The 14,494-nt window shown below is 42.5% G+C and overlaps 1 protein-coding gene across 1 annotated transcript in view; it reads right to left on the minus strand.

Moving 5' to 3' along the window:
• Positions 1-14,494, minus strand: part of LOC149848923 (portal protein) — a 92,966-nt gene that overhangs the window by 36,066 nt on the left and 42,406 nt on the right. The window lies entirely within an intron of this gene.

Consider the following 14,494-nt stretch of genomic DNA (forward strand, 5'->3'; position numbering starts at 1 on the left):
CGATTCAGACTTTGGAGGACATGCTGCGAGCGTGCATGTTAGACTGGAAGGGAGAATGGGACTCTCATACCGGGTTGGCAGAATTCGCGTACAATAATAGTTATCATGCCAGTATCGGTATGGCCCCTTACGAAGCCTTGTACGGGAAGCCTTGTCGATCACCTGTTTATTGGGATGAGGTGGGTGAACGGATGCTAGATTCACCTATAGTGCTACAACACTATACTCAGCAAGTGCAAATGATCAGGGAACGTCTGCGTACCGCGCAAAGTCGGCAGAAGTGTTACGCCGATCATCGACGTAGAGAGCTCGTGTTCTCAACAGGTGATATGGTTTTTGTTAAGGTATCTCCTACCAAGAGCGTCTTCCGGTTTGGGAAAAAGGGAAAGCTGAGTCCGCGATTCGTCGGACCTTTTGAGATACTGGATCGGATCGGCGAGATGGCTTACCGCGTTGCGCTGCCTCCTCAGTACGCTCAGATCCACGTCTTTCACGTATCCATGCTGAGAAGATATGTTCACGACCCATCGCACATCATTCATTATGATGATGTGGATATCCAAAAGGACTTGACGTTCGAGGAAAGACCAGAGGCAATCGTTGATCGTAGAGACCAAGTGCTCAGATCGAAGACGATTTCTCTTGTAAAAGTACGTTGGCAACACCATGGAATTAGTGAATGTACATGGGAGCTTGAGTCGGATATCAAGGATAAATACCCTGACTTGTATTTTGACCAATTTATGCAATAGAAATTTCGCGGACGAAATTATTTTAAGGAGGGTAGGATGTAATACAACAACAACAACTACGCCTTCATCCCAAAACAATTGGGGTCAGCGATATGAACCAAAAAAGAAATTCATTTTGGGTCTTCCACATGAATCCTTTTCCTCCAATCATTTCTATCCAACGCCATGTCCTCGGTGAGGTTCAAAGCATTCATATCCTTTCCTATCATCTCCATCCAAGTCTTCCTAGGCCTACCCCGACCTCTTTTAACTAATATATTTTCCCATTTCTCCAACCTTCTAACTGGAGCATCATTAGGCCTTCGCCGAATATGTCCAAACCACCGTAAACGATTCTCTCGCATCTTATTTTCAATGGGTGCAACACCTACCTTCTTACGTATCTCTTCGTTCCGAATCTTATCTTTTATTGTATTTTCACACATCCATCTAAGCATCCGCATCTCAGCTACACTCATTTTTTGAATATGATGTCTCTTGGCAGCCCAACATTCCGTACCATATAGTAAAGCGGGTCTAATAGTCGTCCTATAAAACTTTCCCTTCAACCGCAATGGCATTCTACGATCGCACAGCACTCCAGTAGCACTTTTCCATTTCATCCACCCAACCTTTATCCTATGATTTACATCTCCATCAATTTCTCCATACTTTTGAATGATGGATCCCAAATATTTGAAATAATCATTCACCGGTATATCTTGCTCACCAAGCTTCACTACACTCCCATCACTACTTCGTTGCTTACTAAACCGACATTCCATATATTCAGTCTTACTCTTACTCAACTTAAAACCTCTAGCTTCCAATGTCTGTCTCCATAATTCTAACTTAGCATTAACCCCAGCTCTAGACTCATCAATCAAAACAATATCATCAGCAAACAACATACACCACGGTACATTTTCTTGAATTGATCTCGTAAGCTCATCCATCACTATAGCAAATAGGAAAGGGCTTAAAGCAGATCCTTGATGTAACCCAACCGTTATCGGGAAATTGGTTGTCACCCCTCCACAAGTGCGGACATTGGTTACTACTCCTTCATACATATCTTTAATTATACTAATGTACTTGAGAGAAACACCTTTCTTCATCATTGTCCACCAGAGAACGTCCCTAGGTACTCTATCGTATGCCTTCTCTAAATCAATAAAAACCATATGCAAATCTTTGTTCCTCTCTCTATATCTTTCAATAAGTTGTCTAAGAAGATGTATAGCTTCCATAGTTGATCTTCCAGGCATAAAACCAAATTGATTCTCCGATATCATGACAACCTTCCTCAACCTAGACTCAATCACCCTCTCCCAAAGTTTCATAGTATGACTCATGAGTTTTATACCACGATAGTTTGTGCAATCTTGTATATCACCCTTATTCTTATATAAAGGCACCAAAGTACTCTTCCTCCACTCATTAGGCATCTTATTTGTTCGCCAAATCAAGTTAAAAAGATTTGTCAACCATTCTAAACCTTTCTCTCCCAAGCATTTCCAAGCCTCGATAGGTATACCATCTGGGCCAACTGCCCTTCTTGATTTCATTTTCTTCAAAGCCTCTGCAATTTCTTTCTTTTGAATCTTGCGCATGAAGTCACGATTTATCTCATGAAAAGGAATGGAGAAGTCTCCAAGATCTTGAGCATGACTATCATTAAATAGCTTATCAAAATAATCTTTCCATCTCTCCTTAATCTCCTCATCTTTGACTAAAACCCTTTGCGTTTCATCTTTGATACATCTAACCATACCCAAATCCTTCGATTTCCTATCTCTCATCTTTGCAAGCCTATAAATATTCTTCTCGCCTTCTTTGGTATCCAACTTGTCATAAACCTCCTTATATACCTTAGCCCTCGCGTTTCGAACAACTTTTTTAGCTTCCTTCTTTGCTATCATATACTTCTCCAAATTCTCATTATCACGACTCTTACTTAGATTTCTATAACACTCTCTTTTAACCTTAATAGCTAATTTGACATCCTCGTTCCACCATGATGTATCCTTACCTAGTGGTGCACCGCCTTTAGACTCACCCAATACCTCCTTAGCTACTTTTCTCATACCACCCGCTATCTTATTCCACATTGATTCTGAATCCTCCTCGAGACACCAATCAACTTCCTTAACTACCTGCTCTACAAACATTCCTTGTTTAGCTCCTTTCAGTGCCCACCACTTAATTCTAGGATCTATCCTATGTCTATCCCTTTTGTGGCATTGTCTAATTCTAAGATCTAAAATTAAGACTCTATGTTGTGTAGCTACACTTTCTCCTGGTATAACCTTACAATCGATGCAACAACCCCTATCTCTCTTTCTAAGTAGGAAAAAATCTATCTGACTCGTATTAACCCCACTTTTAAATGTTACTAGGTGAGACTCCCTCTTCCTAAACCAAGTGTTTGCTAAGATCATATCATAGGACAAACAAAAATCTAAAATCCTTTCTCCACTTTCATTTCTTTCTCCTATACCATAGCCTCCATGGATATTCTCAAATCCATCCCTACTAATGCCTACATGTCCATTAAGGTCACCGCCGATGAAAAGCTTTTCTCCATAAGATGTCTCTTGTACTACTCCATCTAAATCTTCCCAAAATTGATGCTTAATGGAATCATGTAAACCTACTTGAGGTGCATAAACACTAATAATATTAATAATATCCGTACCTAATACTAATTTAATAAGTAAAATTCTATCACCCTTCCTACAGACCTCAACTACATTATCTATAAACTGACGACTCATAACAATCCCTACTCCATTCCTATTCCTATTTATTCCTGTATACCAAATCTTATATCCCCAAGGTTCTATCACCTTAGCTTTCTCACCTACCCATTTGGTCTCTTGAAGACATAAAATATCAATCTTTCTCCTACACATAACATCTACTAACTCTACCAACTTACCAGTTAAAGACCCTATGTTCCAAGTGGCTAACCTAATTTTATGGTCTTGGACTAACTTCTTTACCCCCACCCGTCCAACAAAGTGAGGGAACCCTTGCCTATTTGACACCACACCCGGGCGCCGGTGTGACGCGTCGCTTCTGGGCGACGACCTAGCAACCCTTGCACATTTATCACTGCCTCCGGGCCTAGAGAGTACAGCGCGTCGCTCAGTAGGGAACGCCCCAACGAAATTCTCATATTGGTTCATTTTCATAGGATATGACAAAGTTTTTATGCTGGCTGTCACAGGCCTACCGCAACCCTCCTCCTTTATCCGGGCTTGGGACCGGCAGTGTATAACTACACAGGCGGAGTTAGGGTAGGATGTAATATAAAAAAAAAAAAATTTGGTTTGGGTCGGATCCGACCCGGGCCACTGCCCCTCGCTGTCATTAAAAGACAGCGAGGCAGGCGGGAGGAGGGTCATGAAACCCCCCTCACCGCCACTCGCCCTCTGTCTCTCCGTTTCTCTCTCTCGCTCGTCCACGGTCACCGACGCCGGCGACCCCCGACAGCCGCCGCCACCGACAGCCGCCGCCACCGACATTGGCGACCCTCCCCTTTCCTTCCGGCGAGCTCCTTTTCGGCGAGCTTCCTCCGAAAACCCCCTGGTACGCCATCGCTTCCTCTTTCTCCCTCTTTTCCCTCTTCGTCTCTTCTCTCTCTCACCCTCACTTCTCTGTGTGGCCACGGGAGGGGTCAAACCCCCTCCCTGTGCCCCCTTTTAGCAGGGGAGGGGCACGACACCCCTCCCTGCTCTCCGTTTCGGCAGGGAAGGGGCCGAGCCCCTCCTCCTTGCCCCTTTTTTTTGTTTGCCAGTAGGGGCCATCGGCCCCTGCCTTTTGTTTGTGCTAGCAGGGGCCGATGGCCCCTGCCTTTTTGTTTATCAGCAGGGGCCATCGGCCCCTGCCTTTTTATTTTGTCAGCAGGGGCCATCGGCCCCTGCCTTTTGTTTGTGCTAGCAGGGGCCGATGGCCCCTGCCTTTTTGTTTGCCAGCAGGGGCCATCAGCCCCTGCCTTTTGTTGTGCTAGCAGGGGCCGGTGGCCCCTGTTAAATATGTATATGTAAATGAATATATTTCTGTACTGTATTGTACCACTTGTACAACATACTGTACTGTATTGTACTACTGTACTGTATTGTACAACATACTGTACTGTATTGTACTATTGTACTGTATTGTACCACTCGTACAACATATAAATATCAATGGAAAGGGGAGAAGACATCATTGCCGCCCAACATTTTTTTTCTCTCTTCCCTCTTACCTCTCTCTCTATCTCTTGCTACGATAGTAAGGTGACTCCCACATCTGATTTCTCACATGGTATCAGAGCCAAGGGCGTGGTAATCACGATCATCTGGAAGGCCCCTAAGGACCTTGACGTGCGTTTTTGGGCGTTCTCAAGGAAAGTGTTTTTTTTTTCATCTTTTCTCTGTTGTTTCTCCGTTGAATCACTATATTTCGACGTCGTTTCTTCATTTCCTCATATCGTGCATCTTTTCCTTCTTACATATTCTGTTATCCCCAATTTTATCAACCCTAATTTCTGTTTTCCCCAAATTTGGGAACCCTCATTTCTCAAAAGTGCCTCTTTTCTCAAACTTCTTGTGATTTCTTATCTATTTCTTGCAATATAGTTGATAAATCGTACATTCTGCACGATTAACTAAAAAATCGTGATTTCCAAAACTCAAAAATTCCTGTCCGTACGGTTCCGTCCGTACAACCTACGAATTTCTGTCGTGCTGTTTGATTCATCTTTGATCTTCTTCCTTATGGATTCTAAAATCAGCCCCGGATTTCTTTCTCAACTTGTTTCTCACAAATTAACTCATGATAACTACTTTGGAAACGCCAAATTCTGCCGTTTATCCGAAGTCGTGGTCTTTCCGGGCATCTGGATGGGGGATCACCCGCCCCACCTATGACTATTACGCAAGAGGTAACTGGTAATGATGGGAAGGTGAGTTGCATTGCTATTCCAAATCCTGCGTATGATGTTTGGTTTCAGAAGGACCAATCTGTGGTTGCCTATTTGACTGCCACGTTATCTGATCGTATATTACAAACTATCTCTGACCATTTTACTGCTGCAGAACTATGGAGACATCTTGCTCACTCTTATTCACAGGTTTCTGAATCACGTGCACTTCAACTGAAATGGCAGTTCCAATCTATGCGAAAGGGAACTAAGACCATTACTGAATTTCTAGGGGATATCAAAATTATCATTGATCAGTTGGCCGCTATTGGATATCCTGTTTCTGACAGAGATGTTGTTCAGCAGGTATTGGGAAGCCTTGGGCCCCAATATCGTATGTTTTGCACTGCATTACAGGTTGCCTCTACACTTCCATGCTTTGAGGATTTACAGGCCAAACTCCTATAGTATGAAGTTAGTTTGACTCAAGATCATCTTATTGATGATCCTCATCCTGTCATGTTTACATCTGGGTCTACCTCATTTCGTCCACCTGCTGCTCATATGGGCCGTGGAGGACTCCTTCCTACTCCTACTGCTCCACCTGCCACTAGAGGTACCCGTGTCCCTACTTGCTTCCATTGCAACAAGCGTGGCCATGTGAAAGCAGATTGTTGGCACAACCCACAGAATCGCAACAAGGCAGGGAGGCCAGGACCAAGAGCTGGACAGATGAATGTTAGACAGTTTCAGGGGCAGCCGCAGGGAAATTTTCGAGCACATCAGGGTACTGATCAGGGACAGAGTGCAGGGTTGCCACATGATGTGCAACAAATTCTGATGACTGCATTTAACAACATGAATTTGCGTCAGAATGATGATGGAGTTTGGTATATTGATTCTGGAGCAGCCGCACATGTTACTTCTGATGCAGGTAAACTTTCCAACATGGTTCCTTATATTGGCACTGGCACTATTGTCACGGGAGATGGTTCCCACCACCCTATTTCTCATACTGGAAATGCATCTCTCTCTTTGTCACAATCTACACTACCATTGAAAAATGTCTTACTCACTCCTGCCATTGAGAAAAACATTTTATCTGTTTCTAAATTGGTTGATGAAACAAATTCATCCATGGAATTTACTCCGTCTTCTGTTTGTCTTAAGGACCTTCGAACCAAGAAGATGCTCGCTAAGGGTGAACGACGCGGAAACATGTACGTCTTCGAAGCAGCCCCCGGGACTTTGAAGACGTCATCTACCGTGTCTCCATCTTTTCCTGCTTATTTGAGTCAGTCTTCTTCTGTTATGCAATGTAATAAGCCAGTTTCTTGGCATCGTCGGTTAGGTCATTGTAGTCAAGGGTTCCTTGACAAATTGTCTTCTCAGGGTTTTATTCCCAAAGTCAAATTAGATCACAAGTGTCCTAGTTGTAATGTCTGCAAGAGTCATGTACTTCCCTTTCAAAGTATCAATAAAAGAGCTTCCAAGCCATTTGAAATTATTCACTCTGATGTTTGGGGCCCAGCTCCTGTTTCATCTCTATCTGGCTCTCGTTATTATGTGTTATTTCTTGACTCTTTCACTCGTTACACTTGGATTTACTTTATGAAATCTAAATCTGAAGTGTTCAAACTTTTCAAACAATTCCATGCTCTTGTTCAGAACCTTTTCAATTCAAATATCACTTATTTCCAGTGTGATGGTGGTGGAGAATACATATCTCATGATTTTAGTGAATATTTAAAGGACCATGGCATCACACGTAACTCCTCTTGTCCTTACACTCCACAACAGAATGGAGTAGCAGAACGTAAGCATCGGCATATTGTTGAAACCGCGTTAAGTATGATGCACAATATTGATATTTCTTTCTCTCTTTGGACTGAGGCCTTTCACACTGCAGTGCATATCATTAACAGGTTGCCTATGGAATTATTAGGAGATCAGTCTCCTTATTATTTGCTTCACGGTTCTCACCCTTCTTATGATGATTTGCATGCTTTCGGATGCATTTGTTATGTCCATGTGGATCATTCTTTACGTAACAAGTTTCAAGACAGAGCAGTTCAGTGCAGATTTCTGGGATATGCCGATGGGTATAAAGGATATAGATGTTATGATCCTATTTTGGGTAAGATTAAGGTGTCTAGAAATGTTGTTTTTGATGATGATCATTTCAGCACTTGTGATACTTCTCAGGTATATGAGCAAACTACTTATGACCCATGGCTTTGTGATACTTTGCTATATGACTCTATCAGAGATCCTGTTGTTGATGAACCAATTCAGTTTGAAGCAGACAACTCCATCATCCAGGATGCACCTTCACGGTTTTCAGGTTTGGTTTATGCCCATCGAGGAGCCCCTTCAACTCCATCTCACGAGGCTCCCCCTCTTCGACGATCCACACGTGAAAGGCATCCTATCCATCGTTGGGTTAGTTACAACAATTTTTCTCTTGACTTTCAGTTGTTTCTAACCAATGTGGCCAAAGAGAAAGAGCCGTCTACTTTCCATCAGGCAACCCATTCTCGAGCTTGGGTTGAAGCTATGAACGAAGAAATGGCAGCACTTCATGAATGTCATACATGGGATATTGTTCCTCGACCTGTTGATAGAAATATTGTTGGTTCCAAATGGGTTTACAAGATCAAGCGTAAACCAGATGGTAGCATTGAAAGATATAAAGCTCGCCTTGTTGCACGCGGATTCACACAACAATATGGGCAAGATTATGAGGAAACTTTTAGCCCTGTTGTCAAAATTGGCACCATTCGTGTGATCCTCACTTTGGCACTTCAGCATGGTTGGTCTCTTAGCCAGTTGGCTGTCAAGAATGCGTTCCGACATGGGGACTTGAAGGAAGAGGTGTATATGGAGCAACCTCCTGGATATAGTGAACATGATGCGGCTACATGGGTTTGTAAATTGAGAAGGTCTCTTTATGGTTTAAAACAGGCATCTCGGTCTTGGTTTGAGAGTTTCTCCATGGAAATTCAGCAGCATGGCTTTTCTAAGAGTATACTTGATCATTCTTTATTTATGTATAAGAATGATCATGTTACTACTTGGGTTCTTATATATGTTGATGACATCATTATCACTGGGAGTGATGATGCACATATTGCCTTGGTCAAGTCTTTACTCATGGCCAAATTCAAGATGAAGGACTTAGGCCCATTGCGATACTTCTTGGGAGTTGAAGTCGATAGACAAGATGATCGACTCACTCTAAGTCAACACAAGTATACTCTTGACATTCTTCACACCACTGGTATGATTAATTGTAAACCTCTCAGCACCCCATCTGTCTTAAATCATAAGTTTAGTGCAAAAGAAGGCCAATTATATCATGATTCCACTTTATATCGCCGCATTGTTGGTATGTTGCAATATCTTACATTTACAAGACCTGACATTGCTTATGTTGTAAATCAAGCATCTCAGTTTATGCATGCTCCCACTGATTGTCATATGGAATGTATTAAGCGTATTCTCAGATATCTGAAAGGGACTATTGGAGATGGATTGCTCTATCATAAAGATGAAAGCTTCACTACAGGACACCGTTTACTTACATATTGTGATGCAGATTGGGGTGGGGACCCTGATGAGCGTAGGTCGGTTTCAGGATATTGTGTTTTTATTGGCCCAAATATTGTCACTTGGAGTAGTAAGAAACAAAAGGCCATTGCTAAATCCAGCACTGAGGCAGAGTACAGGGCAATGGCAGCAGGGACAGCTGATGTCACTTGGGTACGGCATCTTCTTCAAGAGTTGAATGAACCTATCTCTTCCTCTCTGCTTTTATGTGATAATCAAAGTGCCATTAATATTTCTTTTAACCCTATTCATCATTGTCGCACGAAGCACATTGAGATTGATCAGCATTTTGTTAGACAAAAGATTGAAACAGAAGAAATTGAGGCTTCGTATGTCAGATCAGAAGACCAAGTAGCAGACATCTTCACCAAAGGATTGGTTAGTCATCAATTTTGGTTACTTAAGGGCAAGTTGAGCATGATTGAAGATCATCCTCAACTTGAGGGAGTCTATTAAATATGTATATGTAAATGAATATATTTCTGTACTGTATTGTACCACTTGTACAGATACTGTACTGTATTGTACTACTGTACTGTATTGTATTGTACAACAGACTGTACTGTATTGTACTATTGTACTGTATTGTATTGTATTGTACAGCATATTGTATTGTATTGTACTATTGTACTGTATTGTAACACTCGTACAACATATAAATATCAATGGAAAGGGGAGAAGACATCATTGCCGCCCAACATTTTTTTTCTCTCTTCCCTCTTACCTCTCTCTCTATCTCTTGCTACGATAGTAAGGTGACTCCCACATCTGATTTCTCACAGCCCCTGCCTTTTTATTATGCCAGCAGGGGCCGATGGCCCTTGCCTTTTTGGTTATGCCAGCAGGGGCCGATGGCCCCTGCCTTTTTGTTTGCTAGCAGGGGCCGATGGCCCCCTGCCCTTTGTGCGCGAGCCTATACCCTTGGCCGACAGGCCCGGGGAATCTTTGGAAGCTACATCGTGATGGGGACAGATCATTACAATTGTTGGTCTCCAACGAGGAATTCCTAGTAGCGTGAGTCATCTGTTCGCATTTGACTACACCCCTCTTTCGGCTGCAAGGGTCATTTGACCTTGCCCCATCTTCTTTTCGAGTCAATTGGGACGGTTTGCCCCAGCCCTATGTATCGGAGAAGTTGAGTCTTTGCCTTGCTTTTGCTTTTGTCTGAGTTTGCTTGTTAATATCGTATATTTGCAGCTACGACGGATCCCACTCGCGCTCCGCGACCAGAGCCGTTAATCGTGTACGTCCGCAGACGTCAGCAAGCTCCTAACCCTCCAAGGTAGGGGAAGATTGCACGAAAGACTTGAAAAATTGAATTAAGTTCAATTAAACTAAAAGCGACCATTGAATGAATATGTATATATATATATATATATATATATATATTTATACGAGTATCCACTTCACTCAAGGATGCGGTTTCGCAATCCTTGCACTTTACCTTGCCCTCGCGCTCTGCGCCTAGGCTCTTGCTTTTGCATATGTGTTGGTATTGCCTTGCTATTGCAGATGACGTGCAGGTTCTTGCTCTTTGCGGATGCCTTAAGGGCATCCTCGTGGAGGATGCAAGGAGCATTTACCACTCTCCCTCTTGCGACAAGAGTTTAGTCGGGAGCGAGCGAACTTCGTAGCGGGTGTTCTGTTGAGAAACCCGTATCCCGTCTATAGAGGCTGGTATCGAGTCATGCGAGACATATAGATATCCCGATAGCGGATGTGATTCGAGATAATCACATGCATAATGTTGGCAAAAGGTACTGCTGTTTCAAAAGATAAAGTAAAGTAGATAAACTTTACATCTTTGTGAAACACTCCTGTTGAGGCTTGTATTGATGAGCTATACCCCCTTCATCCTAGAGTACTTGTAGTCGTGCACGATACGTCTAGTACCGCGATGATCGGATGAGACGGTCGTGCGACCTCGAACAGTGCTAAAGGCACAATGCTGTAATCACATAAATGGCCTCACATTCGCCTTCACAGGCAAGATGCTCGAGTGGGTTGAAGATCGCAGCATAGGATGGGTCGTTAGTTAAGCAACCCCTAACGCACCCATTCGCTTCTGGTTATTCTGTCAAGGGAGAGGACAGAGCGGTACAAAAACTCCAATGGACAGGTTGTTAACAACCACCCTATGGGCAATGATCCGGCTTCCCCAGTCATTGGAGTTAGGGGAAAGGGGCTATAATAGTTAGCTCAACACTTCTGCAGAAGTTGGATGCATCCGTGGCACTGCTTTTCAGCCTCTGGGGAATCCTCTCTCGGCTAAAGTCGTCCCCTTTGGAGCGGACTCAACTAGCTATTCGGGTTATTGAAAATACATAGAATAATAGACGCCTGAACTAGTCTCAGTTGTTTCTATGTTTTGCCTGCGCGTACCCGCAGGCTAGTAATATCGAAACATAAAGTCTGTTCACATTGGTTGCTGGGCCGTGAGACTCGCCTGCATTACCGACTCGCTTGCACTACTGATTCACTTGCACTACTGATTCGCTGCACTACTGACTCGCTTGCACTACTGCTTCGCTTGCACCACTGACTCGCTTGCACTACTGATTCGCTGCACTACTGCTTCGCTTGCACCACTGACTCGCTCGCAGTACTGATTCACTTGCACTACTGCTTCGCTTGCACTACTGATTCACTTGCACTACTTATTCGCTTGCACTACTTGTTCGATTGCACTACTTACGCGTTTGCACTAGTTATCTGCATGCATTGCTTACCTGTTTAACTGTATATCTGCTTTAAACTGCGTAACCTACTGAATTAAATTACATAATTCAGTTCCTTGTAGTCTCTCTTGTGCACCTACTAGTTTTTCGCGAAACTAACCCATTCTATGGATACAAGTGATGATTAGGTATATCACAGGCGATGGCGCGATGACAAGATGGCTCCAAGACGTTCTTCTTCCTACTCTTAGCTCGCGTCCTATTGTTTGGGGTTTTGTAACGGATTTTCCTTGGGATATCCGAATTTTGTACTATTTGGAGAACTTCTTAAATGAAAGTGGCTTTTCCAAGTGTTTGCAAGTAGCATGTGTTGTGCGTTTTGGTTCTTTTAGCTAACGCGCTCAAAGTTGTCAGCTTGCCGTTTCGAAATTAATAAAAGTATAGTCTTCCGCTGATTTCGTAAACCATCTCTGAGATGAAGAAATTCCTTTTTAGTCTCTTGTCTGTTTTTTTTTTTGAAAGGTTTGCAAGCTTGAAATTTTGGGGAGTTACAGGGGTGGAGGAAGAAGAACAAGAAGAGGAAGAGGGGAGTCCAAAGACGAATTCATCAAAGTAAACATGATGAGAAATATAAAGACAGGGTTGGGAAGGGTCGAAACAAAGATAGTGTTTATGACGAGAGGCATAGCCAAGGAAAATACAGGAGATAGTCTTAGGCTAGAATTTGGTGGTACGGTAGGGTGTTAACAGAGGATAACAATGGGCTCCAAAGACACGAAGATGACTATAGTCGGGGGATTTATGAAAAAGAAATTCATACGGGCTCTTGCGATTAAGGATAAGAGTTGGGATACAGTTAATAATATAGACTGTAGCGCGAAAAGCATCGACCCAAAAGGATTTAGACATGGAGGAAGTGTGTAATAGGCTCAGGATGGTTTCAACGATAGGCCGATGTTTGCTATCAACAAGACCATTCTGTTCCAGGGTATGAGGGCACAAAAAATAATAAAGAATACCATTGTTTCGCAAAAAGTTTTCAAAATCACAACTGGTGAACTCTCCTCCATTATTAGATTAAAAAGTATGAATAGCGAGTTGAAGTTGCTTTTTAGTAATATGCTTAAAAGTCTTAAAGCACTCAAAAACTTGAGACTTAGTTTGTAATGAAAAAAGTCATGTAAATCGAGAAAAAACATCTACTATAAGAAAATAAAAACGAAATCCTTCTCGTGAAGATACTGGAGCTGGCCCCCAAGACATCAGCGTGTAGAAGTTCCAGAGGAGATGATATAGAAGAGCAAGATTTACCAAAAGGAAGCTTGTGAGCTTTGCCAATAAGACAACTCTCACACTCTTTTATTTCGTCGTGCTTATTAACAGAAATAGAGTTTTTAGAATTTAAGTAAGAAACAATCTTTCATTTGCATGACCGAGGAGTTGGTGCCATATATCAAAGGATGCCGCTTTACCCGCATATGCTGCCATCAACCTTGATTAGATAAAGTCCCACACTAGATTTTGGTCCCCTGAGGCGAATCTTGCCTGTCTGTCGGTCTATTACCAATCATGATTTGTTGATCCCGTTGATATTGTGATTTTTAGGAGAACTGGTGATCATCCATGGTGAGATGATTTGTAGCACCAGTGTAAGGATACCAAAAATCATCATTATTTTGCTGGAGAGATAGCCAAAAAAGCTTAAGGGATATCCAAACACGTTTTGGACACATGTCCACATTTTCCATAATATTGACAAGTAACCACTCCTCAGCCACCCTGCGTTTGGGATGCAATATTGTTGTTGGACATGTTTGGAGATGAGTTTCTCCCTTGTCCTATGCCATGACCTCGATAGAAATTGTGGCCTCGTCCTCTGCCCTTGAACGTAGTAAATGCAATTTGTTGTTGTTCTTGAGTTTCAAGAGGCTTGGCATGAGTGAGAAGCACAAAACGTTCTTGATTGAGGAGCAAATCATACAGATCTATGAAGGTATACATGGCCGAATTGGTGGTAATGGAAGTTATAAAACTTTCATATTCAAGAGGAAGTCCGTTTAGGGTTATTTGTACTAGTTTTTCGTCATCTACATATGACATGCAACAACAAGAGAGTTGGCTAAAAATTTGATACGGTCTAGATAGGACAACATGTCCATATTCTTTTTTTTTTATAAAAGTGAGGTCTTTCTTCAGAAGCATGAGTCTCAAAGGAGATTGACACCCATATGCCTTTTTCAGAAGAAGCCAAGCTTCACGGGCCGTTTTTGTTCTTATGATTTGCCTGAGAACAATTTCAAAAATAGTTGCTTTAATCCAACTGAGGACCAACTGGTCAGAACGAATCCAAATAGGATAATTTGGATTTTTGATCTTACCTCCATCTTCGACAATAAAGGGATCTAGTTGGGGACAAGATCCGTTAATAAACTTGAGGAGATCCTGGCTGATCATAACGGATTCAAGTTGTGATCTCCACAACAGGCAATTGTCTGGATTTAATTTTATCGAGACTAGGCTGGCGATGGCATTCCATTGGGTCATGGAGGACGAGAAGGACGATGAAG

This window comes from Nuphar pumila, chromosome 1 (assembly GCF_984573655.1).
Source record: "Nuphar pumila chromosome 1, dmNupPumi1.hap1.1, whole genome shotgun sequence".
NCBI lineage: Eukaryota > Viridiplantae > Streptophyta > Magnoliopsida > Nymphaeales > Nymphaeaceae > Nuphar > Nuphar pumila.